At 40.8% G+C, this 25,235-nt stretch overlaps 2 long non-coding RNA genes across 2 annotated transcripts in view; one reads left to right on the top strand and one right to left on the bottom strand.

Moving 5' to 3' along the window:
• The window catches only part of LOC146891198 (uncharacterized), an 80,344-nt gene extending 55,609 nt beyond the window's left edge, over positions 1 to 24,735 (top strand). The window contains exon 2 of the long non-coding RNA XR_014997573.2: positions 24,351 to 24,735. This is a non-coding gene — a long non-coding RNA (uncharacterized LOC146891198). The remainder of the gene's footprint in view (positions 1 to 24,350) is intronic.
• Positions 1,104 to 6,701, bottom strand: LOC125414812 (uncharacterized). Its single transcript, XR_007236391.3, has 3 exons — positions 6,601 to 6,701; positions 2,863 to 2,959; positions 1,104 to 1,711 (listed from the first exon to the last, which is right to left on the bottom strand). It is a non-coding gene; the product is annotated as an uncharacterized LOC125414812 (long non-coding RNA).
• Positions 24,736 to 25,235: the final 500 nt, after the last annotated feature.

Raw genomic sequence — 25,235 nt, forward strand, 5'->3', positions numbered from 1 at the left:
ACTCCTAAAATCATCCTCTGGCCAACACACGAACACAAACATACATACACATGCATACATGTGTACATGCATAAATAAGTACCTACATATACACACAAAACTAAAATTAAAAACACATGCAAAAGTAGCTAGTCAACTTTTCCACTTGTGGGAATACCTGCTTCCATTTCTCCGGCTGCCTTGAGTAGAGACACCTAAAATAAGCTCTCAGATGGAAATCTGGATGCATGAGGTAATCATTAAAATTATTACACATGTACACACAAGGATATTAGAAAAATAACTCAGATATTCACCAGAATAACCCTCCCTGAACAGTTGAGAACATTCTCTTCAATAGACTATGTAAAAGAGGTAACAGCTGGCTTTTGTTGGAGAGCATGATAATAACGTGTTTTAATATAGGACGTACTATGTGGGAAGACAAAGGGAACTGGGGCCAGAAAGAATTAAGTGAGCTACAATTATAGATAATGCTTTAAAATAATTAACAGGTCAGCCTACTAAATTGTAAATAAAGTGGAAGAGACAATCTCCTAAATTAACATGTAGAAAATATTACTTCTCCTAGGTCATCAAAAATAAACGTTTTCATAACCAAAAAATTTACATCATGAGTTCCCCCTTTTTCTATTTCATAAGGACCCCCTGTCTGTTAGTATCTATAACCCGAGGAGCATGTGTGTCTCCCACACAAGGGTCCAGCAAGTTTTTGAAAGCAATGGTGAGGCCTATGTAACCCCACCCTCATGCAGACTATCACCTCACTCCTTCACCTACTCCCTACACAGACCTTCTCCTGCACCTCTACCCTGAACTATTGAGATGCTTACCTCATTCTCCCAACCCAAGCTATGCAAAAGTAAACACAATTCTTCCAATGTAATTCAACAAAAAGAAAAGAAGAAATCCAGATTACCTGCTTCATTTTTACTATGTATATTACTGCTAATACCTAAACTATTTCATACTTGAATACCGTTCTGGATTCATGACTGATAGTCTCAGTAGTCTCACATCTTTCCACGGTTGCTACAGCTAATTCAATAGCATAGCCCTATGTAGACAGCTAAGTATTTCTTTTGACAAGAAGTTGATAATTTTAAAGGGTCGTTTAACTCAGTAAAGCGCCTAGATATGACAAAAGTCAACCTGGGACCAAATTCTGCATGAAATTCACTGAATAAAATAAAGCAGTTGGTCAAAATACACTATACATAGATGGATAGATAGATGTATATGGAAATGTCACAATGAAACATAATATTGTGTATAACTAATATATGTAAAGAAATTATAACATGAGGCTTTCGTGTTCATACTAAGCTTTCAAGAACTTCAGACATCAAAGGCATTTATTTTTTCTCAAAATGATTCCTTTGTCTTCACAGAGAATTTAAAAGTCATTGCAGGGCAGGCTTGCCAAATTTGCAAAGCAAAGCCATATTCTCCAGAAATATGTCCTTTAATTTTAAAGGCTGGTTCTCGTTTGGTTTGGGGAAGAGTAACTGGTGTTTTCATCGTGCCAAGATTTCAAGGTCCATCAGAGCCATTTCCACGTTTCATCAGGAGGCAAAATTCACACTGCATCTTACATGCAGACAGGGATTTGGCAGGACGACTAGAAGAATGGAAGTGTCTCCAAGCAAGAGCCAAGCCTTCAAGACCTCAAACAGCAGCTCCCGCTGTGAATGAGTGGGCAGACCCCGGGCTGTGAAACAGTGAGGGAACAGGGTTGCTTAACCGAGTGAATGAAGATGATCCAACCCGAGACAGAAGCCAAGAGTACAGATACAGTAAGAAAATGAGAAAGTAGCAATTTGAAAGGAGCGAGTAGTTGTCAAATGTTAGGAGTTCCAAAGTCAAGAGCATTAGAGCGAGAGAGCTGGAATGAAGGTACATGCCCGGGCGGTTACTCTAACCCCATCATTCAGGAGGCTGAGGCAGGGGGACTGAGATAATGAAGGCCCACCTGGGCTATCCAGGGAAACCCTGGTGGAAACGAGAGGGAGGGAAGGAAAGGGAGGAGAGAGAATTAGAAAGAGATCATTGGCAGCTGAAAAACTTGAACTAGGCTTATAAAAAGGGTAGAGAAAAAAATCTCAGAAAACTGCTTGAGCAAAACAAAGGAAGAGAAGCTAAGAACGCCTGTTTCTTCGGAGAATTTATTTTAATGCACAGGTATTTTTTTCTATTTCAATATTCTGAAACTGAAATTAAGATGTATTTTACATTAGATGGAAGAAGTCCTGGTGTACAGTGAGGTAACCAGATTGTATCTCTTGAAATGTCCCTAATGTATGGAAATGTTCCCATCGTGCCTTGCAAAAAGCTAAGACGAATTCAAGTCTCCCCATAAAATATGATAAATGAAGAAATAGGTGTATTTAACCCAATTTAGATATTCTATAATGTATGCGTGTACTAAAACATGTTACCCAATTTTATGTTTCTGTATGTGAGTCAAATATAAATCTTAAAATATTTGAAAAATAAAACAAAAATGTCACTTTCGGAAATTGAGACTAAATAACCCAAGGAGATGCCCAGCGATTGGAAGAAAATAGAATATCTCAACATTGGCAAGGCAGTAGACTCCTCTAGAGTCCACTTTAAAATGGCTTACATTTGTCTGTATTGCTTTAACAGCTGTTTCTTGTAATATTGTCAGTAAAATTTATAAGGAAACAGCAACGCCCCATTCTTTGTTCAAAACTTAGAGCGTTAAAGAGGTTTGCACCAGCCTTGCAGGAAGTCATCTCTAGTTTTATTGAGCAGCTCTGGAGGGCCTGGGCGTTCTTCCGCCTTCCCTTGCTTTGCCTCCCCCTTGCCATTTCCACTATGAATTATTTGTCATCTCACCGTGAAAGGGCTGCGTCCATGTTTTCATACGAAACCAACACTTCGATTCCCAGTTCAAAGGATGTCCTCAGTGAGAAGCATGTGGTCACCTCACCACCTATAGGGTGAAACAGAGTTTCAGATTCAAGCATCCTGCCACTGACAGCTGAAGGAAAGGAAAGGATATTGATTTCAAACACTAAAGAGGAATTACTGCTTTCTGGGGAAAGCATAGCATTCAGAGAAAAATAAGATGATTTTCATGCAAATTTTCCCATGAAAAACATAATTCTTCAGGAAAATTATACCCTTGCCATCATATCTCATTATCTAGAATTCATATGAAGCGTTTTTAAAACTTCTTAAATTTATAAAGCAGCTTTTCCATTTGTAGTTCTCAGACATAGATAAAATTGTTTCTGTAATATTTTGAAAGGACCAAAAGCAACCAGTTACTTTTCTTCTATCAAATTTTATTTTTTTTCTTGTGAAACATTCTCACTACATTTAAAATCAAAAGATCTTTTTTTTCTTTTTGGTGAACCAGTAATTTTATTGGCATTACTCACAGCAGCCCCAGTAAGGATTAGTCCTTCCCCAATTCATAGGCACCCCTCCTGAAGAGTTCCCCATTCTGCAGTAATTGTTTGTTATTCATATAACACTGGAAGCCAATGTGAGTTTTGGGTTTTTCTTGGATCCCTGAATCATCTACATATTGTATTTTATTGAAAATAGTTTCTTTTTCATATAATATATCCTGATATGGTTTCCCCTACCTCCACCCTTACATCCTTCCCATCTTCCCTCCCATCTGGATCCACAACCTTTCCTTCTCTCATTAGAAAATAAACAGGATTCTGAGGAATAAAATTAAATTATAATAATATAAAAAACCATTGGAAAAGAACAAAACAAACAAAAGAAGGAATAGAGCCCAAAAAAGACACAAGAAACAAATGTAGATGCAGAGACCCACGTGTTTACACTGTCAGGAATTCCTTTAAGAACTCAAAATAGAAAGCCATACTATATACACAAAGGATGTGTAGGTTAAAAAGAGAAAGAAATATATTAAAAATTAAAAAAAATAATTAAAAGAAAGATTAAATCATATTTTTTTGACCCCTGATACAACATTATGTGACAAGGAACCTCCGCAGATACTTTTGAGTTCTTTTTTTTTTTGTTGTTAGCCATCTAGTCTTGGCCACGCAGCCTTCCCTTAACTGTAGTATAACACAAATAACAAAAACCCAGAGACAGACACTGGGATTCAACCTGAGGATCAGAAAAGCAAAGCAACCAACCACGAGAGAGACCTTTTACCTCTATCAAATCTTCAGACCAAAGGGACGAGAGTCTGTCTCCAAGAACCCTCAAACTCCACACCACACTGAGTTCCTCTCTCTTTCTCTTCATGCTCCTTTATGCCCAGCCATATCACTCCTGTCTCCCCCTCCCTAGTGCTGGGATTAAAGGCACGGAATGGCAAGTGCTGGGATCACCTTTGTGTGAGCTCTGTTTCTCATTTAGACAGATTCAATCTTGTGTAGCCCAAGGTGGCTTTGAACTCATAGAGATCCATCTGCCTCTGTCTCCCTAGTCCTGGGATTAAAAGTGTGTACCACCACTCTCTGACTTGTACGACTGCTTTGCCCTCTGATCTTCAGGCAAGCTTTATTTATTAAAATAATATACCACTATAGAGTAGTTTGTTTTCCCAGTGAGACTCCATTGGAGAAAACTAAATTCATTTACAAGTGGCTATCAATTGGAGATAGCTTCTGGATTAAGGATAGGGGTATGTGTTTACCTCTTGTTTCAGCCGTAGGACCCTGTCTGGGCAGACCTATATATAGACCTTGTGCAAGCTGTCAGAGTTCCTATGGGTCCCTTTGTGCATTGCTCCTATGTGTATAGAAAAGCCTTGTTTCCTTGGTGTCCTTCATCCTCTCTGGTTCTTATATCTTTGTTTGCTTTTTTTTTTTTTTTTGAGTTCTCTGTGCCCTAAGTGGAGTGATTTGATGGAGATATCCTGTTTAGGGATGAGTGTTCCAAGGTCTCTCACCTTCTATAGTGTACTATGGAAAGTATACCTTCAAAGTATCTGCCTCTGTATTTGTTCCCATCCACTGCAGGAGGAAGCTTCTCTGATGATGGCTGAACAATCAATCCTCTAACCTATGGGTATAACAATATGTCATTAGAAGTCATTTAATTGTGATGTTGCTAAAGTACAGCAGTTCTCAACATGAGGGGTGCAACCACTTTGGGGGCTATGTACTTACCATTCATAATAGTAACAAAGTTACAGTTATGAAGTAACAATAAAATAAATTTAAATTTATGGTTGAACTGCAACATTAGGAAGGTTGAGAATCATTGTTCCCAACTACTATAGTATAGTATAGTATAGTATAGTATAGTATAGTATAGTATAGTATAGTATAGTAGTATTTAACTTTGTTCTAGGCCGCTAGGTTACCTAGTCTCTACTCTCAGGATTTTGGTCACCCAGGCAGTATCAGGTATGGGCTCCATCTACTGGAAAGGGCCTTCAGTCAAATTAGATATTGATTGGTTATTCCCATAAGCTTTGTGCCACCATTGCCTTGGCATATGTTGCAGGCAAGACACCATTGTAGATCACAGCATTTATAACTGTGTTGGTGTTTACACTTCTGCTTTGGTAGCATGCAGAGTACCTTCCTGTACCGAAGAGGGTAGCAAAGAGGGGTGGAAGTTCTGTATAGGCAACAACTCGGCTTGTTCATGTCAGGTGAGTTGTGTAGGTGTTGTATTCAGCAATACAGCCTTGATGGCAGTTTGTGGAGAGTAACCTATATTCTTGGCAATAGCCTGGGTTGTTTGGGAGTTCCCATGGGACCCCACTACCAGCACTAGAAGCTTCATTTGGTGACAAGGGATAATCGGTTGGGTCTCTGTCTTCTCCCTCTATTATTTGGTGATTTATTTGGATTGCTTTCATATATGTTCATATTTTAGGATGCTTCAGTTGATTAGGTTTCCATACTACCCCTCAAATGGCCTTTAGTTTTAGCTGTCTCTCCCAGTGTTCCTTCCTTTATCACACTCTTTCCTCCCTGTTCCTACTGGATACTCCAGTTCCTGCCATCCATAACTATGTATTCTATTGCCTTTCCTAGAATAATCCATCTGCCTCACCATCCCAGACTATATATCTGACCTCTGTGGTTCTACAGATTATACCTTGATTATCATTGATTTAACTGCTAATATGCACATTAATCTGCCTCTGTATAAGTGAACACATACCATATTTGACTTTCTGAGTCTGGGTTACCTCACTCAGAATTTTTTTTCTAGTTCCATTATTTACTTCCAAATTTCATAATTTCATTTCTTTTTAATGGCTGAGTAACATTCCGTTGAGTCAATGTACCACATGTTCCTTTTTTTAAAAAAAAAATCTAATTCTTTCTTGTTTTGCTTTTTCAAGGCATGATTTCTCTGTGTATCTCTGGCTATCCTGAAACTCACTCTGTAGAGCAGGCTGGCCTTGAACTCACAGAGATCCTCCTACTTCTGCCTCCCGGAGTGCTAGGATTAAAGGCATGTGCCATCACTGCCCAGCGATTCTTTCTTGATCTTTGGAAATTTCACAGCTTGCACCCATTCCTGCTTACCTCCCAGTTCATCTATATCTGCCCCTCACCCCTACAGTGTGCAGCCCCAAATATTTATTAGAAAAAAAAACAACAAAGAAAAACCCACCTCGCTCCTCCATCTTTTCAGCACCTCTTCATTTATTCTAGTGGCATCAGGAACTGTGGTGAGTCATGCAGTGTATCCCATTGGTTCCATTGGTCCCGCCTGCAAAATGTTCATTGCAATAAGTCATTCGTCTGGTTTAAGGTCTCTGGTTTCTGTTACATCGTCAACACTTGGCCCTCATCAAAACTGATGTTCTTCATCAGTTTGTGTTCTTCAGGACCAATCTCTTCACACACTCCAGTAGATCATAGATACGGCAACCATCAGACCATCAGGGTGGACCAACCCAAGGTCCAGGAGATGGACTCGGTGGTAGCTGAGCTTACTGATCCAGGCAATTGGGGCTACCCCCTCAGGCAAGAAACAGAGACAGCTCTCCTGGGTCCATACCATCAGGGTCAACTCTCCCATATTGAGGGGTGGGTCCATCTCTTCCAAGTACCCCAGCTCTCCTGTTGCAGTGTCCAGAGAGGCAGGGCCACTGAGGGGCACAGCCAGTGAGGGATAGAGCTAGCTCAGCACTTCTGATTACAACACACATGATTCCTGTGACCTCTTTTAGTAACACAAGCCATGAACATCAGCCCAGACCATGGCAGCTATTAGGCCACAGACCCAGACATGGCCTACACTAGCAGCCCGAGCCCAGGAGACACCATAGGTCCAGAGGCAGCATGGCCCTCAGACACCAACAGGGTCATAGGGTATGACGTAGACCCCAGGCATCCATGTGGCCTTAGTGGCACCATGGGTCACAGATATCATCAACCCTGACTGTGGTTGGACCACAGACCAAGACATGATCCCAGGCATTAGCCCAGGCTCAGCTGTCACCATGACCCCAGGTGGCAGTACAAGACATCCAGATAAGCAGAACCCTTGCAACATAATGGCAACGGACAGCAACATGTTCCCTGGTGGTTGCCCAGACCCCCAGCATCATCATGTCATTTTTGGTTTCAGGAGTCATGGACACCAACTCATACCCTAACTATGACAGAACCTAGATATGGCTTCAGGTGTTTGACTAGATCCTAGTCATCTGCGTTGACTACAGTGGTTACTGAAGCCCTGGAAATCAACACAGACCCTGGCTGCTGCCACAGGGCAATGGACAGAGACATGCACCCTACCCCAGGCAGGAGTTCAGCCCCAAACATCATCATGTCCCCCAGTGGCAGCACAAGCTGTAAACAGAGACTAATCACTCATTTCCCAGCCACCCAGACTCAAAAAATCACACAGAAACTATATCAATTACAACACTGTTTGGCCAATAGCTTAGGAATATTCTAGCTAACTCTTACATCTTAAACTAAACCATTCCTATTCATCTGTGTATTGCCACAAGGCTGTGGCCTTCCAGGTAAGGTTCTGACATTCAGACATCTTTCTTCTTCGGTAGCTACATTGCATCTCTTTGACTCCACCTACTCTCTATGTATCTCTTCCAGCCTGGCTATATTCTGCCCTGCTATAGGCCGAAGCAGCTTCTTTATTAACCAGATTTAACCACATATTCATAGCATACAGAGAGGAATCCCACATCATTTCCTCTTTTCAGTCTAAATACAAAGGAAGTTTTTAACTTTAACATAGTAAAATTACATATCACAAAATAGGTATCAAGCAAGAATTATAGTTAGGATATTTAGTCCTTTTACATTTAGCAAATTAAGGATAAATAGATCCTATATTTGTGAGTTTAAAGTTTTATAACTAATTTATCTTTTATCATTACTAAAGAAAACTAGAGCTATGACTATAAGTCTTCAACTCTTCAAAAACTCCAGAAGGATATAATATTACCTAAGTAAAGCAGAAATGCATTGTAAGCAACTTCCAAAACTTTAGAATTGAGATATCTTGCTGCCTGGACATTCAACCAAAGTTCTTCTGTAACATTGGGGCATCCATCTTCAGCCTGCAGGCCACAGTATCTGGCAGACTTTTCCATGAAGCAGGAAATTTGAAAGACTAATTTACCTATATTGGTACTTTCTTCTATATCCTGTAGAATGTCTGGCAGACTCTTTCATGAAGCAGAAACCCTGAAGGACTATTTTACCTTCTTTAGGCAAGTTCAGCAGTCATTTTTCTGTGTGTCCTACATATTCTGTTCATACAGCATACTATAAAGCAGTCCAGGAAATAGCAGTTTCTTGCCCAAATGACTAGTCTTGTCACATTGAAGGCAAATTCCATAATGAGTTTCTTCAATGACCATTAATTTCTTAAAATAGACTGGTGCTGCCAGAAGCAAACAGGTCCCATTGTCATGAAAAGTCTAAATTCTTAAAATATTTTAAATGTATTGTAGGTCTTTGAAGTGCTGAAGATTATGTGCTATCTATCTAACTAAAATGTATCTCTATATATCTATAAAACCTAACTATATATCTATAAAACCTAACTAACTTGACTAAAAGTTTGATTATTACAGAAGACTATCTATCAATTTATACATTTTAAATGCGATGTATAAACATAATACATTAAATAAGAGTAGAAATCCATATACATAGTGTACAAAAATTAACATTAAATTTGTATCAATAGATCAAGATCCATACCAATGCCAAGTATTATTCATCTCTATATTATGTCTCCACACCCCCCCCCCCTTTTAAGAAAGTTTTGGGATTTAGCCATAGTTTTCTCCAAACTGCTTCCTATTGTTAGTAAGATGAAGTATTTTTAGGGTTCACAGAGAACTTTTGTGTGTGTGTGGAGGGGGGGGGGGGTCTTGTTCCATCAAACTACATTAGCCTGGAAGGAATTCACAGGTTCTCATTCTCTGTGAAAGCAAAAGCAGAACCTCTTTCCAAAGTAACATATGCTTAGACTCAAAGTTTGAAGTCAAGATACTTTTATGTTGGTTTAGCTTAGCTGCCCCCAGAATCAAATATCTCTCTGCAGTCAAAAAAATTAAAAGAAAACACAATAATATACATAATCCAGACTCTGTGTATAGTCCGTCTTTACATGGTTTGTTTTTCTTTATTCCTTTAATCTATGACTGTTTCTACTCTTTTATATTACTTTTACTGTCTCTTTAAAGATTTTGTTTTATTTTTTAAAATAATTTCTTTTTTTATAACTGTCTGTAGTCTTTTTCTTCTCTCTGCCAAGCCTATGTGTATTTATCCAACCCATTCAGGGGTCTTTCTCACATGAATTTGTCTTTATTGTGTATCTGTAACCATTTTCTGACATAGAATGCCTTTTTAAAAAATGCTAAGAAGGCATGGCTAGGATTAACTCTGTGACTCTGCATGCTCTACCCTGTCCCACATGACAGAGGTATGTTTATGACCTCTGTGAGCCATACTCACTGCCCCAACTCTAGGGACACAGCAAATCTATGTTGCCATTAAACAATTTGTAACATGCGGCTCACAGACCCGATTTAAGTGCAGGACCTCCTAAAAGAGCCAGAGCTTGTTCTGCTAGCACAAACCAGGAAGCTGGATGTTAAAGAAGCTTTGCAATTCTTTGCTGCTAACACTGAGTTAGGAAGATTTCTCTTAAAGAAGCTGTACCTCTGCTTGCAGCTAGCAAACAGAGTCTACCTGAAAAAGAAAAAATTGGGTTAACGAGAAGTCGTGCTTAACTCTGTTATTTTGTGTCTAGAAGACCTTCCCAAGCTCTCTCAGTTTTTATGTGGATATAGCTGTCCCATGCTGGTGCACCATTTGTAAACAGAGACTGCTCATTTGTTTCCCTGCTGCTGAGACCCGAAAAGTCACACAGACACTATATTAATTACAACACTGTTTGGCCAATAGATTAGGCTTATTTCTAGATAACCCTTACATCTTAAATTAACCCATTTCTATTCATCTGTGTATTGCCATGAGGCTGTGGCCTACCAGCTAAGGATCTGGCATTCCAGTGTCTTTCTCCTTCTGCAGCTATGTGGTGTCTCTTTAACTCTGCCTTCTCTCTCTCTCTCTCTCTCTCTCTCTCTCTCTCTCTCTCTCTCTCTCTCTTTCTCTCTCTCTTCATATATATGAATATATATATATATATATATATATATATATATATATATATTCCAAACTGTCTATATTCTGCCCTGTTATAGACCAAAGCAGCTTCTTTATTAACCAATGGTAATAAAGAGGGGAATCCTATATCAACTGGTCACTCAGATCAACATAGACCTAGTTGTGGAACAGCTCTTGGACATCAAAATGGCCACAGGTGGTGACCTACACCCTGGGCATACATGGTACCACAGTTTCCACTCATCTGTTGAGGGCTATCTAAGTTGTTTCCAGTTTCTGACTGTTATGAATAGAGTAGCAATGTACATGACTGAGCAAATGTCTTTGTGGTAGGATGAAGCATCCTTTGGTGTATTCCGCGGAGTGATACAGCTGGATCTTGAAGTAAATTGATTACCACATTCTTGAGGAACCACCAGGCTAATTTCCATAGTGACTGTACAAGTTCATAGTCCCACCAGTAATGGATCAGTATTCCCCTTACTGCACAGCCTCACCAACATGAGCTGTCATTTGTTTTATTGATCTTAGCCCTTCTGATGGGGGTAAGATGAAATCCCTAAGTGGTTTTGATTTTCAGTTCCCTTATCACTAAGAATATTGGACATTCACTGCTTAGATCTGAAGAATTGATATTCAACACTAACTAAAAAGTTAGAAATAAATACGTTTCAACACTGTGGATCTGCTAAAAAAAAAAGACCTAGCATACAATTGGAATATAAAAATAGTTAAAATTACATATGCTATATAAATGTGAAATAGGTCATACTGAATGATTCTCAGCTTGCCACCATTCAAACTAAGCTGCCCTCCTTCACTTGAACTACATATCTTCAAAGCTCATGTGTCCACAATGACTCTTACAGAAATAACAGTTCTGACTAATTTAGTTCAGTTGAGGGTATTTTTTTAACCAACCAAGGATGAACTCCCTCTTAACTCACAAGAACCTTCCTGTGACACTTCTCTGGGTTTTTCTCAGTGTTCTCTACTTGAGCCAAGTATTTCTTCTACAAGCCTAAATACCCTTCAAGTATCCCATCATTCATGAGGACTTTTCAAAGGCCTTTTTCTCTTTTGCAATATTAGTTAAATCAAAAACACAAAACCCAGTGAGAACAGGATGTAGGGGAAAGACTTGCCAGATGTGTAAATGTCGTCTTTGCTTTTTATTCACCCAGTATTTACATTTAACATTAGTATTACAACCCTACCTATGTGTGGTAACTCTTGTTTTTGTTTTTATTTTTCATCTCTCTTGTTAAGAGGTGAAAACACGGAGGCTAGAGAGAAGACTCGGCAGTTAAGACCACATACTTCTATTGCAGAGAACTTAAGTTTGGCTCCCTGACCCAACATCTGCTGATTCACAACAGTCTACAAATTCAGCTTCAGGATTATCTTATGTTCCTGTCCTCAAGAGGCACCTGCACTCACATGCACATACTAACACCCAGACATGCACACATTCACAAAAGTAAACATATTGTCTAAAGTGCTGGGGTGTTGCAACACGGTCCTGGAATGGAGTCATGTAAGGATGATTCTGAGCACTTGTGGGAACACTCCAATAAAACAAGACAACACTCTTGTGTCTTCAGTTTCTTTAAAACATGGAATTGTTCTTGGAGCATTTCCTGCACCTCCCAGGTGTAGCAAATTGGAGAAAGTTTACTTCAGTTTACTTGTGATGGCTGGTTGATGTTACTCAGTTCTTTGTCACAATAGAAAAACATGTGTTTGCCACATGTGGCTTGTGCTTGTGACTGTACACAGCTTGAATTCATGAGTACTTTACTCAGGTGGCCTTTCTTAACCTTCAGAGTATGGATTGTCTGAGGCTCTGAGTAAAGATGGCTATTGCATTAGACTTTAGTCACCTCCTTTATCAGCTCCATTCTCCCTGCTCCCACCACCTCTAGACAAGTAACACTGGGTAGATGGCTGGGCAGTTAAGAGCACTGGTTAAGTCGTCCTTGCAGAAGACCCAGGTTCTGGTCCCAGCTCCTAATGGTAGAACTACAATTCTAGGTGATTTATTCTGACCTACACAAAAGTGGTGGGCTTTCTTATATACAGGCCCATAAATAAAATAAAATAATTAAAAATGTAGTGCAATAATTGTCCTTTTTAAATGACACAAGCTAGAGTCATCAGAAAGAAAAGAAAACTCAATCAAGAAAATGTCTCTGTAAGATTGGACTGTGGCACGCAAGCCTGAGGGACATGGGACATTTTCTTACTTAGTGATTGTCCAGGGAGGGCCCAGTCAGCTGTGGGTGGGGACGTCCCTGAACTGGTTATTCCGGCTTTCATTTAAAAAAAAAAAAAAGGCTGAGAAAGCCATGAGGAGCAAGTCAATAAGCAACACCCCTCTATGGCCTCTGTATCCTTTGACTTTAACATTCTCCCACACCAAAACAATACCTGAATCCCATCTATTAGGCACTCATCACACGTCAGAAAGGGCCAGTGAGATGGTTCAAGCAGGTAAAGGGGCTTGCCACCAAGCCTGACAGTCTGAGTTCAATACTCAACAGCTACCTGGTGGGAAAAGAGAACCTATTCCCACAAACTGTTCTGTGACCCCTACATGCACACCAGAGTATTCATGCAGACTTGTGTGTGCTCATATGCACCTCCCTCACTGCATGCACACACACATACACATTATCAGAAATAGCAGCTGACACTATACTCATCATTCCTGCTGAATCTAGCTCGTGCCTATGTGTCCTTCTCTCTAGGAAACAACACACTCAGCCCTTTGAGTTCCTAACATTAGACTTTGATTTCACTACTTGATCCTCAATTTCTCGAAAGCATTTATAAGAAAATGTTTGGGGTTTCTGTTGTTGTTTTAAAAAATATTTTTATTAATTCTTTGAGAATTTCATGCTATGTATTTTGATCATATTCCTCCAACTCTTTCCAGACCCAACCCTACCTCCATAACTTCCAATGTCATGATCTCTCTTACCCTCTCTTGAAAATTATCTAGTCTGGTTTGTGTTGTCCAACTACTCCTGGGTGTAGGAACTACCCTGGAGTATGGTTGATAGACCAGGTGTCATATCATTAAAGAAAACTGATTCTATCCCAGAAGCGATCAAATGCCAATAGCTCCCCAGCAAGAGGCTTTATGTCCTCCTTCTCCTCCATGCTGAGATTTTGTCTGACTTGAGCTTACATGGGTCTTGGGAATGCTATCAAAACCACTATGGGCTTGTATGTGTATCTTCCCTGTCGCTTCTGAAAAATACTGCGTCCTTGAAGGCATCTACCACCTCTGATATTTGCAGTGTTTCCATCTCCACTTGCTCAGAGATCCTTTAGCCGTGATGGAGACAGTCGGGATATAGCCCTGCCATGTTTGGCTTTGCAATTGAAGTCTCTTATTCTTCACACATTGACCAGTTGTGAGTCCCTGTACTAACTGCCATCTACTGCATAAGGCTTCTCTTGGGACCATATGGATATAAAAGACTCCTGAACAACAAAGGGTACTTTCATTTGAATGAAGAAGCAGCCTACAGAATAGGGGAAGAATCTTTACCACTCTACATCTGACAGAGGGTTAGCATCTAGAATACACAAAGACATCAGTTTGAAGTCCACTCCCAGCATCACTGTCTGTTCTGATGTTCTGCACACCTGAGATAAATTTACAGAGCACCAAGGAAACAATAACCTCCATTTTTACAGATTTTTTTCCCATTGTTCCTGACTTGCTTTTTATATTTAGCTGGTTGCTTACAGTTACCTTTAATTATAAGTTCCTTCATTCTCTACATTAGGAGAATAGAGATGCACATTAACAAATGCTAAGCACTTCCTGGGTTTATGTGACTGAAGTGCAATCGTTCCGTGCAACTCAAAAATGAGAACATCTTATCCACAAACCTGAGTCTCATTCCCTGGAAAAAAATTCCTCCCATGGCTTTCATCAGCTACATAAAGTCCAAATTCCTGGATGTGAATGGCCACTGTATTTGTAAAAGTACACTTGCCTCCTGGCTTTCTTTCCTGCTCTCAAAACAAAGCTTTGCCATAAGTGGAACTTCCCATCCTCTCTACAGCCCCTGTTAGACCCCAGAGATTTGAACACAGGAAACCCAGAAACAGCGAGTGTCTGCTTATCAGCCTGTTTACTTCAGTTTCACTCTGAGCCCTGTGAGGGCAGAGTGATGAACGGCAGAAAGATGAATATCTTCCAAAACAAAGCCGAGAGAAGGAAAAATGACTCACGCATAGCAGCAAGAACGCCAAAGGAATGTACAATTAAATCTTCATTCAAAGGCGATACTAATGGAGAAGGTTCTGAGAAGCTATTGTCTGCTCCATAATAAATGACTGGGATGCGCACCAGCAGCACAGCTCGGAAGATGATAAGGGATACAAGAGACGTCAGGCTATCTGCCATCTCATTTCCTAAGCAAATTCCCAGAGACAGCAACGAGAGGAAACAAGAAAGCACTGACTGCAAGTATCTGAAATTTTATTACTAAAAATACAGCATAAACAGATTTCAAAAAATATGACAAGATGGGAACAGATTTTCAAAATTACATCATACCTAAAAAAGCCAGACTTCTACATTAGCATCCACCCAAGTCAAAGTGCAATGGATGATAAACCTATTCTGGTAATGCAGGATTTTTTTTTACATGATTAGATGGTTATTAGAGCCATTAGAAAACCAGATAACCCAACTGCAGGTGAAGTTTTCAGAATGAGTATGATCCACTACGAGCTGTGAATGAAACCATAGATCTAATACCAGGAATCTTCTTTTAAAACAACAACAACAGTAACAACAATAAAACCGGTGGCTAACACCACATACAGAAAGCCACCACAAAACTAAATAATCAGTATGGGGTTTGCCAGCAGAGCCAGGAGCCTGGCTGGGCCCTATATTTCTTTCAGATCTCATGGGTGTGCTTCTGATGATGAACCTACAAACGGAACCCTAGCTGCAGAGATGGTTAAGGCACCACTAGGTGTAACTGGAAAGGACTGAGAGCATCATTCCCACAAGTCATTGACAGCCATGTGGACGGTGGCTTTACAAGGCCCAGTAAAGGCTCACGTGGGATGGATTGAAGCATTGGGAGTACTAGATGGAACTCAGAGGAATCTTCTAAACTAGAGATGAGAAGTCTGAAGGGGAAGCTGGCATCACTTAGTGTTCCATCACATGACACCCCAACCAGGCATGCCAATGACTCTAGCTGTTGTAGTGCCCACACAGGTGACCATCTGCACTTATCCTTGGGCTACATATTTTGCGTCAACCACACAGAGGAGCACTTTCCATTTCTAATCTATATGCTATCTTTCTAAAACTGGTGTTCCTTACCTGGACCCAAGCTCTCATCTGAAATCACATTAAAACAACTTAATGGGCATATAACGTATAAGCATATACCTGTTGGAATACCTTATCCCTGCTACCTCCTCATTAAGTAACCTTGTATGTGCTGTGGTGTTTTTTAAGATTGTGTAGATTCCATGAGCCTCCCCGCCCCTCCACACGGTTCCTATACGTTACAGTAGTCAACTCTTGTCAATTGCCACCTCTACACACCAAGTTCAAATACTGTCCCCTCCAAGAGCCCACCACAACATGGAATATCGGAGACCTGAAGCCTAAAGAACTTGTTAAAGCCTTTGAGTCCTCATTCAACTGATGGATAGCCTGCCATTCTTTTTTGTTGTGTTGTTTTGTTTTTGTGAAACACAACAAAATAAGGTACAATAAGATGAAGACAAAAGTCCTCATATTGAGGCTGGATCAAACAACCCAATAGGAGGAACATAATCCCAAAAGCAGGCAAAAGAGTCAGAAACACACCTACTCACACTGTCAGGAACCAGCCTGCAAAACACCACCAAGCTAACAATCATATCATATACACAGCAGACCTGGTTCAGACCCACACGGGTCCCCGTGCTTGCTGCTTCAGTCTGTGAGCCCATATGTGCCCTGCTTAGTTAATTCAGTGGGCCACATTCTCCTGGTATCCTCCATGTCCTCTGATTCCTACAATATTTTCTCCTCCTTTTCCATGGGGCTCCCCAGGCTCTAAGAGAAGGGACCCAGCGGAAACCTCCAATATAGACTCTCTCTCTGCATAATGTCTGACCACGGGTCTTTCCATCCCCTCATATCTGCAGCCGGAGGGAGTCTTTCTGATGACAACGAATCAAGGCACTGATCTTAGAATATAGCAGAATATCATTAGAAATTACTTCATTGATTTTTTAAGAACAGTCCTGTTTGGTTCTCCCTGAGGTCTCTGACATATCAAGTCTCTTCCTAGCCATTCAGGCCGTTCCAGGCACAGGCTCCCTCTCATGGTTTTGAATTCAAGTTAAACGAGACATTGCTTGACTGCCCCCACAAATTCTGTGCCACTATTACCCCAGCATCTTATGCAAAGAAAACAAATTGTAGGTTGAAAGTTTTATGGCTGAGTTAGTGTAAGGGTTTCTCTTTCAGCAGCCTGCAGAGGACCTTCCAGCACCAAAGAGACAGAACATAGGGACGAAGGGTCTGTGCAGGTACCAGTTCAACATCTCTGTGTTCAGTGAGCTGTTGGATGTTACTCTCTTGAATTTGGGGTCCTGATGTTTTTGGAGAGTGGCCTTCTGTCCTAGCACCAGTCTGGGTTGTTTGGGGATTGCCATGGGACCCTATTGGCCAAGAACTCAACCAAATGAAACCCAGTCCCATAACTTGGGGCTTGCCTGACTATAAGAAATGGTTAGTTCAGGATCTATTCTTCAGTACTAGGAGTCCTCACTTGGGACACCCTCAAAGATTCCACTGCACTAGGTTTCCACACTATCTCTCAAATGCTCCCAATTTTCCTCCCCTAACTCTCTCTCTCCATCCCTCCCTAATCTGATCACTCCCACTCCTGTTCCCATCTTCCTCCAGTCCACCCACAGGATCTAATCTAGTTCCCCTCCTCAGAAAGATCCATGTAACCCACACACACCCACACCCAGAGTCATACTTTTTACCTAACCTCTCTGGGTCTGTGGATTGTAGCTGCATTATCATTTACTTTACAGCTAATATCCACTTATAAGTGAGTACATACCATGTTTAAATTTCTGGGTCTAGGTTATCTCACTCAGGATAATTTTTTTTAGTTCAATCCATTTGCCTTAAAATCTCATGTTGTCATTGTTTTTAATGGCTGAGTAATACTTCATTGTGTAAATGTCAAACATTTTCTTTATCCATGTCTCAGTTGAGGAACATCTAGGTTGTTTCCAGGTTCTGGCTATTGTGAATAAGACTGCTATGAGCTTAGTTGGGCAAGCAACCATGTGGTATGATCGAGCATCTTTTGGCTTGTACCAGATCCCAAAATGTCTCCCTTTGTCCTGCTTTTCCAGTCGGCGCTTTCAGTAATCTCCCCTCAACCCAGCCCAACCCCACCTGATCCCTCACGTTCTCATGTTCTCATTCCCACCAGTCCCCAGTCCACCCATGAGATCTCTTCTGTTACCCCTTCCTGGGGAGATCCAAGTGTTTCCTTTGGGCTCTCCTTGTTACCTGGGTTGGTGGCTTGAAGCATGGTTACCCTTTACTTTATAAATCAGTATCTCTCATGTTTGAAGTTCTGGGTCTGGATTACCTCACTCACGGTGATTTTTCTCTAGTTTTATTCATTTGCTATCAAATTTCATGATGTTGTTAACAGCTGAGTATTACCTCATTGTGTAAATGTACCACTTTTTTTTTTATCTAGTCCTCAGTTGACAGACACTTAGCTTGTCTCCAGGTTCTGGCTGTTATGAACAAAGCTGTTGTGAACGTAGTTGAACAAGTAAGAATCTTTATGGAATATTAAGCATACTTTGAGTATAGCTGGATCATGAGGTAGAGCAATTCTCACTTTTCTGAAAAACCACGATATTGATTTCCATAGTTGCTGTAGAAGTTTGCACTCCCACCAGCAATGGAGGGGTGTTCTTTTTGTTCCACATCCTCTCCAGAATGAGCTGTCACTTGTGTTTCTGATCTTAGCCATTCTGACAGGTATAAGGTGGAATCTGAGTAATTTTAATTTACATTTCCCTGATGGCTAAGGATGTTGAACGCTTCTTGAAGACCCAGATGTAAATCGACACACCTATGTACACCTGATTTTTGACAAAGAAATCAAAATTATACCATGTAAAAAAGAAAACATCCTTAACAAACAGCATGTAGAAGAATGCAAATAGATCTGTACCTGTCACCCTGAACAATACTCAAGTCCAAGTGGATCAAGGACCTCAACATAAAACCAAACACAATGACCCTGATAGAAGTGAGAAGCAGACTAGAATGCATTGGCACAAAAGATGACTTCCCGTATAGAACACCAGTAGCACAGATACTAAGATCAACCATCCCTAAATGGGACCTCCTGAAACCGAGAAGATTCTATAAGATGAAGGACACCGTTAATAGGACAAAATGACAGCCCACGGAACGGGAAAAGACTTTCACCATCCCCACATCGGACAGAGAGCTAATTTCCAAATATATAAAGAACTCAAGAAATTGGAATCAAACCATCAGATAATTCAATTTTTAAAATGGGATTTTTAAAATAGGATTTTTAAGAACAGGAAATTCTCAACAGAGGAATCCAAAAGATGGTGGGATTTTTTAAAGCTTCCCATGTGGTTTAAATATGCAGAATCCCTAACAAAAACCATGCTAGTTCATCAGTGCTCAGGTGCACTGGCTGGACATAGCAGTTTTCTCAGGGACATTCTTTGACATCAATGGAGAGTTAAAGCATCCACCAGGTAGGAACTAGAAGCATATCCTCTTCAGCTTCTTTTTTCCCTTTGGTGTTCTATAAAATTTTAAAGACAAAACAGTTATACTAACAGGATCGATACTATTAGTAATTAGAACTGGATGCTTAGAATTAGAACTTTTCTTAGCAGTTGTCAGTAGACTCCCAAGAGCAGAAATAAGCTATGCTCCCTTCTACCATTTATCTGCTAACTGGCTGCGGTGTCTATTGGTTCTTCCCCTCTGATCATCCAGATGAGGACTTCCTCCAGTCAAGGCTCAATCTAAGGAAGTCATGTTCATGACAAGAACCTTGGAAGTCTCAGTAAGACAGCATGGATCTACTCGGCACATTGTATGGCCAACACACAAGAAAGCATAACTTGGTTGTTGCCAATGAGGAGAGACCTGGATGACAGAGACAGGACGGTTCACAGAGGAGGGCACAGAGGCAGGGAACCACGTGAGCATTTGGCAGTCCACAGGATCACAGGGGAGTCCTTTCGTTACATGGCTGAGCACTTTTCTTTGATTGCACTTCAGTAAACCAGACCATAGCTTAGGTCAGTATTTCGCTTTATGAGTTGGGAGAGGCAGCATGGTATAGTGACAGCAGGACCTTAGTTCAGATTCCAATCTGATTCTGACAATAACTAGATTTGTGTCCATGAACAAATTTTTAGCCTCACCTCCATTGGGGGAGGGCGTTCTTTTGTTCCTGGCTGCCTAGACCTGAAATAATCACACAGAAGCTATATTATTTAAATCACTGCTTGGCCAACCATTTAAGCATATTGCTAGCTAGCTCTTACATCTTTGGTTAACCCATTTCTATTAATCTGTCTATCACCATGTGGCTGCAGTTTACTGGCAAGATTCTGTCCAGTGTCTCACTCCAGTAGGGCTACATGGCTTCTCACTGACTCTGCCTTCTTTCTCCCAGCATTCAGTTTAGTCTTCCCACCTAGCTCTACTCTACCCTATCATAGGCCAAAGCAGTTTCTTTATTAATTAACCAATAAAAGCAACACAAATACAGAAAGACTTCTCACACAACGCCTGTTTCACCTAAAGAATAAGAATGACGATATCTGACTCACACAGCTGTTACAAATTAGCTTAAACTAATCTGTACTCTTTTGTACTTATTTATTCCTTCAGAATTGCATGGATATGTGTAATGTATACCATTTGTAATGACCATTTGTTCCACTGGTCATCCTCTTGTCATCTACCTCTCTTTAAGCTTCTTCTTCTTCCTCACAAGTCCTCTCCTATTTTCATGTTTATTTTGAGGCTTTGTGGCCTCACCACATTTAACAAGGGTTGTGTGCTATTAGGAACAAGGGCCCTAAGGGCCATCTTCTGTTTGGGCACCTTGCACTGATATGTTATCTGATACAAGTCAACTAAATAAAACATGACTGACATTCAGGGAGCTATGAGTCAGCACAAAATGGCTGACATCAATAAAGAACCGAACAACAAACAGCAAGGCAGGAGGAAGGATAGGCAGTACCTGGGAGGCAAAGGCGGATGGATCTCCATGAGTTTGAGGCCATCTTGGTCTACAAAGCAAGTAAGCAAGTTCCAGAGAGAATAAAGAAGTATTTCATTGAGCTGTAGAGAAGACTTGGTAGTTAAGAGCACTGGCTTCTCTGTCAAAGGACCAAAGTTCAATTCCCAGAACCCACATTGACTCGCAACTACCAATGACTCCAGGTCCAGGGATCTGACACTCTCTTCTGGCCTCCCCCAGCACTAGGCACACACATGGCTCATGGACAGACATGCAGACAAAATACCCATACACATTTTAAAAATCAGAAGGAAGGCAGAGGCAGGCCTATCTCTGTGAGTTCGAGGCCAGCCTGGTCTACAAGAGCTAATTTCAGGATAAGCACCAAAAGTTACAGAGAAACCCTGTCTCGAAAATTTTAAATAAATAAATAACAAATCAGAAAGAGAAAAGAAATACTTTGCTAACACTCCAAGCTTACTTCAAATTAATATTTTTGGAAGCTTAACCTCTGAAGCATTCAATTGAAGCTTTTGATCATTGAAGCAAAATTCCTCTGAGAAAATCCTTTTGTTGTACGAAGTACTGAGAAGCCCTAAGAAACCACTATTATCTCCTGAAATCATACCTAATTAAATGATCTTTGGTTTGAAAAGCAGTGGAAAGAGAGAGAAACTGATTGCTAAGTGGCCTATAACACTAGAGAGGGAAATGTAAAATGAATGAATTTGAAATCAGAGGCACTCGTGATGGAGAATGTGGAGAAATGACTCACTCTCTTCTCATCATACTTAGTGGGATCTGGCAAGAACGTATATAAAGACTTTTCTTATTGATTTTCTAATTACCAGCAAATCCATAGATTCTTTATATCTATAAATAATCCATAAAGATCAAAATGCTAAATATCTGTGTGGCATCGAGACTATTTCTTGAGCAACTCCATCTTCCTGGTGAGGCTGGGATGGTGACAGTTGTGTCACTTGTGAAGGAAATGGTCTGGTGGTACTTACAAATCATTTAGCATAGTGCCTGCTGCTTTGCTGTTAACCGTCGGTTTTATCTATGTTACTAGGACTAAAGAGACTTGCTAGAAGAACTTAAAGCATATTAGAATAGAGTTGGCTAATTTCCTATCACTGATCTTGCCGCAAGATTACAGTGGTGTTCTAAGTGTAACACAGACTCCGGGGACTCTTGTTTTTTTCTTCAGCTTGTCAAACTCTAACTACAAAGTTCTAAAAAAACAATAGTACCCAAAGCTCTATGTTTTAATCTGACTACATTCTAGATAAATATGATCCTATTAACTTCTTTAATGATTATTCTACAGGTTTTCATCAGAAAGTTGTGCTACAGTTTTTGATTTTTGAAAGTATTGTTATGGTTGCCTGATAAGACTTTGAGCAACATTTTATGGCTGTGCAAGCAGTTCTAAAGGACATACCCCCAAAATATTTAACATTCTTAGCCATCAGAAAAATGCAAATCAAAACTATTTTGGGCATATACCCAAAAGATACTCCATCCTACCACAAAGACACTTGCTCAACTATGTTCGTAGCAGCTTTATTCGTAATAACCAGAAACTGGAAACAACCTAAAATCCCTCAACTGAAGAATGCATAAAGAAAACGTGGCACATTTACACAATGGAGAATTAGTCCACTGTTGAAAACAATGACATCATGAAATCTGCAGACAAATGGATGCAGCTACTAAAAGTTGTCCTGAGTGAGGTAACCCAGACCCAGAAAGACAAACATGGTATACACTCACTTATAAGTGCATGTTAATTAAAGGATAATCATGCTACAATCCAGAGACCCTGAGAGGCTAAGTATCAAGGAGGGCACAACAGGGAATGGGTGGATCTCTCTCTGGAGAGGGGAAATAGAATGGACATTGAGGACAGACTGGGGGTAGATGGGGATGGGAATCGGTATGGTCAGGTAGCGGGAGGAAGGAAGAAGAGAGTGCTAGGAGAGACAACTGGAACTGGGGACATTCCAGGGCTGAAGGAGAAACCTAGTGCAATTGAAACTCTGTGGAATCCACGTGCGTGACCCTAGCAAAGACTCCTAGTAATGGGGGACATGAAGCCTAAAGCAGTCATCTGTAACCACACAAAGCCTGGGACTGGGACACTAACACAGCCACAAAACCTTTGACCTACAGACGCCCAGAAAACTCTGGGACAGGAGCCTAGCGTACTCATCATCAGAAAGAGCAGAGACTTCATTCAGAAACTGATGGGAGCAAAGTCCCACAGCCAAGCATTACGGGGAGCTCAGGGAGTCCTGTGGAGGAAGGAAAGGAAGGACCAGAGGAACCAGAGGGGTCAGGCACACCAGGAGAACACAGCCCACAGAATCAATCGATCGGAATTCATGGGGACTCACAGAGGTGAGAGAATTTACAGGAGTCTGACCGAGGTCTTCTGCATGTATGTTGTAGCTTTGTATTCTTATGGGATTCCTAACAGTGGAAGCGTGGGCAAGGGTTTCTTTCGCCTGCTTGTAGGACCCTTTTCCTCCAACTGAGTTTCCTCATCCAGCCTTGATAAAATCTGTGCCAGGTCTTTTTGTAGCTTGTTAAGCCATGCTTGCTTTATGTGCTTGGGAGGGATACTGTTGTCTGGGGAGAGATGGAGAAGTAGTAGATCTGGGGGAGAAGGGAGGAAGAGGAGAGAGACTGGGGGGAGGGAAAACTGAGGTTGGGATGTAATATATGAGAGAAGAATTTTTTAAAAAGAATGTACCTACATCCTGTAGAATGGAGTCTTTCCCCCAAGGGCACTCATCCCTAAGCAGAGACACTGCAAGTCTTTCTCTTAATGTCTTTATGTGTGTACATTTCTTGCGCGTAATGCTGCGTTTCATAAAGACATTTTCATGCAGGTATAGCATGGACTCTGAGCGCCCTCCTCCACATCCCTCTACTTCTCTTTCTCTCGTCCCCTCCCTCCCGGTAGCCCTGTCCACTCCTGAACAGTTTTCTTCAATTTCATACTATATACCCGCATCTAATTTCTTGTATCTATATCAAGTCTAGGATTCACAAATGAGAAAGCAGATATCTGTGTTTCTGAATCTGACTTGATTCACTTAACATGACAATCTCCAGTTTCATTCACTTTCCTACAGAGGACATAATCTTATTATTTATAGCTAATAAATATCCCATTGTAAATATACACTGTTCTCTTTATCCACAATCTGTTGACAGACACCTGGGGTGGTTCCATCATTTAGTTATTGTGATGGCACCATGGAAATCGCCTGATTTTATGCATTTATTATCAGATAGCTCTTACTAACTTAGATTGGACCAGCTACTTTAACAAGCAATCCCCATGGGTTATTGCTTGTACACTTGAAGATTTATTTCTGTATTTTCCATACAGAATCCCTTGATGAGCACCTTTGGCCCAAGTGATGATGTAACCTAGATGCTTCTGCGACTGCCTCTATGACCTCTGAGTATCCCTTCAGAGTCCGCTACTGGATGTCCCACACTTAACCTCCCACCAGGTCGGAAAAGAATCTCGGAAAACTGATCACCTGACACTGTGCCACCTCTGATCACAATGATGATGCGTCACTCCCCACACAGTGCATTGTCAAGAACTAGTCATACGGTCAACCTAGGTGTAGGGGAAGCTACACCTCAGAGACAATGCTGTACTGTGGAAGGGAACTGGAACCATCTTGTTCGGCTCGCTATCTCCTTCGTAAGTACCAGCCACTGGAGATAGCTTTTTTTAAAATAAAAATAACTCCTTTGTGTCAGGTGTAGTAGTGTGTGCTTATAATTCCAGAATATTGGGAGTGGAGCTAGGAGAATTGGAGTTTCCTGGGCTATGAGCTATAGGAACCTGGCTCAGAAATTTTTAAATCACGAAGGCTGAAGAAATAGTTCAGCAGTAAAGGGCACTTGCTATCATTTAGGTTCAGTTCCCTGAACCACATGGCAGCGCACCAAGTCTGTAACTACAGCTTAACATTTTTTAAGTTAAAATGATAATCATGATAATGATGACAAGGAAAAAATCAAGCAAAAGAGAGGATGGAGGGAGGAAGAGAGGGAGAGAAGGGAGGGAGGGAGGGAAAAAGGGAGAAAAAGGGAGGGAAAAAGGAGGGAGGGACAGAGGGAGAAAAAAATAAGTTTGTTCTTTTCTCTCTTCTTGAAAGCTGCAGATTAATTGATTCTTACTGCAAAATAAAGCTCGCTCCTAACCTGGTGTGTTGGTACATGCCTTTAACCCAAGCTTTCAGGAGCCAGAAATAGG

The sequence above is a fragment of the Myodes glareolus genome, chromosome 17, assembly GCF_982192425.1.
Source record: "Myodes glareolus chromosome 17, mMyoGla1.1, whole genome shotgun sequence".
NCBI classification, from domain to species: domain Eukaryota; kingdom Metazoa; phylum Chordata; class Mammalia; order Rodentia; family Cricetidae; genus Myodes; species Myodes glareolus.